Raw genomic sequence first — 2,500 nt, forward strand, 5'->3', positions numbered from 1 at the left:
GGGGTGGAAGGGCGCTCCGATCTCGCTCGCGAGAGAGAGGGGGAGGGCCCGGCCCGGTCGGGGGAGGCGGCTCCCCCGACCCCCCTTTCCACCCCAGCCCCCGCACCGTGGCGGGGCTGCCGCGGAGCAGCCTCGCCGCGGCCGGCCCCGCCGGCCGGTCGCGCAGGGCGCAAAGGCCTCTCCAGGCGTTCCGGTCGGGCGCGCGCGGCGCCGTGCGGCGCGGCGGCGGCCGCCGCCGTCCCCCTGTCCTCGCCACCCTCCCCGCCCCCCCTCCGGGGGGGGCGTCGGGGTGGGGAGGCGGGGGCCGGGGACGGCTCTGCCGCCGCCGCCGCTTCCGGTGGGTGAGGCTCCCGCCGGGTCACGCCCCCCCCGCGCGCCAGCGGGGCGGCCCGAGCCACGGCTCTCCTCCCGGGCGCAGCGCCGGGCTACTGAGGGAAACCCCGGGCCCCGGGCAAGGAGGACGAGGCTGTGGCGGCGGATGTCGGGCGCGCCCCCGCGGGCGGACGCTCCCCCGGGGAGGCAGTGGGGGAGGCACCCCCGCGGGGCCTTCGGGTCGTTTCCCTCGCCCCAGGGCCAGGTACCTAGCGTCCGCGCTTCGGCGGCCCTCCCTCGGCCAGCGCCCGGGGGTCGAAGGCCGGCGGAGCCGGGCGGCGGTTTAAAGACTCGGGCGGCTCGGCACCAAGCCCCGCGGCGGGGGCGGCCGGCCGGCGGCAGTGCCTCGAGGGGGGCGGGAGTTTCTCCCGGAGACCCCCCCGGGGCAGCCGCCGGCCGCGCCGCTCGCCCCACGGGCAGCCGCGCCGGGGAGGGGCCGCACTGCCCCCCCCTCTCCGCGTTCCGGTCTCGGCGGAGAGACCGCGGCGTCGGTCGGCCGCGGCCGACCCGCCTGCCTCGAGAACGGGCGACGCACCCCCCCCGCCCTCGGCCGGGAGCGCGTGCTCTCCGGCGGGGGCCGGGTGGTGGGGGGGCGAGTTCCCCGCGGCGGGGGCTCGCCCGGCGGCTCCCGGGCCGCCGCGCCTCCGTCCGTCAGGGACGCCGCGCTGCGGCTCCGCTCCCTTTCCCTGCCCCGGCGAGCCCCTCGGCGGTCCGCCGCCGGCGAGGGCGGCACCCCGGCCGGGCGGCGGCGTCGCCGCTCGGCTTTGTCGGTCGGCCGGAGGGCGCCCGCCGCCGGCCGCGGCCGTCCCGTCCCGGGCCCCGCCCGTCGCTTCCGCGTCGCCCTTCCCGGCCGTCCCGCGGCTGGGCGGGCGAGCGGGCGCGGGGGCGCCCCGGTCCCGGTCTCCGCGTGGAAACGGGGAGAGCGGGGGGGGCGCCCCCGGCTTTGCCGCCGTCCGCCTTCCGCCGGGCGCGTGCCCGCGGAAGGGGGCCGAGGCGAGAAGCGGTGGCGGCGGTTTCGCGGGAGGGCAGCCGCTCCGGTGCGGCGGTGGGCGTCGTCCGGCGGGCCGCGGGCGGCGCGCCGCCAGCTCGGGCTCCGGTGGTCGCCGCCTCTCCGGCGCGGCGGCGGAGCCGCCGAGGCGTGTCGGCGGGGCGAGCCGGGGAAAAAAGGGAAGTCGGACGTGTCGGCAGCGCGGGGTGCGGAGGCGCGTGCGGGGCCGGCGGGGTGCCCCGTGTCGCGAGCGAGGCAGGCGGGCGGTGCTGCCGGGCGTGCGCCGCGGGCTCCGTGCGGGGGGCCGGGACGAGCCCGGGCGCCTGGGCCGCCTCCGAAGCGTGCAAGGTGCCTTTTTTCTCTCCAACCCTCTCCGCGGGGGAGGTTGGTCGGGGAGCGCGGGCTCCCTTTTCCCCGCCCGGCCCTTGCCGCTCGGAGTTTTTTTTTTTTTTTTTTTCATTTAAACCCTCTCCGTTGTGTGCTCGTACGGTCAGTCGAGGCGAGAGGCCTTCGTCCGTCTCGCCCGCTTCCCGCGGCGCCGGGCCGAGACCCTCCCCCCGCCTCCGCGCGTGCGGTGCGGGCGGGGTCCCGGCCGGTCGCCCGCCGGGCTGGCGGGGGGGGCGGGGCGGCGGGGCCGCCCTCAGAGAAAAGGGGGCCGCTCCTGGCGAGCGTTCCCGGCCCCTCCGCGCGCGCGGGGCGGTGCCGAAAGTCAGACAACTCTTAGCGGTGGATCACTCGGCTCGTGCGTCGATGAAGAACGCAGCTAGCTGCGAGAATTAATGTGAATTGCAGGACACATTGATCATCGACACTTCGAACGCACTTGCGGCCCCGGGTTCCTCCCGGGGCTACGCCTGTCTGAGCGTCGCTTGACGATCAATCGCCGGCTCGGGCGGCCGCCCTCGTCCTCGCGGGGCGGGAGGGCGGCGTCCGCAGCGGCGCGGCTGGGGTGCCTCGCAGGCCCGTGCCGCGGCCCGTTCGGCCACGAAGGGCCTTCGTCCCCCTAAATCGAGACTCGGGGAGCGCTCCGAAGCTCCCCGCTCCCGGAGGGGGGCCCGCTGGATCGGAGCTCGTCCCGCCGGGGCCGCCAGGGTTCGTCGGGCCGGTGGGGCCCGGCGCGGCGGTGGGGAGAGAGGCGGT

General features: G+C 79.1%; 1 non-coding gene across 1 annotated transcript; it reads left to right on the top strand.

Annotated features, from left to right (window-relative positions):
* Positions 1–2,075: 2,075 nt before the first annotated feature.
* On the top strand, positions 2,076–2,228 carry LOC147596204 (5.8S ribosomal RNA). The gene has a single exon (XR_015261557.1). It is a non-coding gene; the product is annotated as a 5.8S ribosomal RNA (ribosomal RNA).
* Positions 2,229–2,500: the final 272 nt, after the last annotated feature.

Source organism: Chlamydotis macqueenii, assembly GCF_036417535.1.
Source record: "Chlamydotis macqueenii isolate bChlMac1 chromosome 9 unlocalized genomic scaffold, bChlMac1.mat SUPER_9_unloc_2, whole genome shotgun sequence".
NCBI lineage: Eukaryota > Metazoa > Chordata > Aves > Otidiformes > Otididae > Chlamydotis > Chlamydotis macqueenii.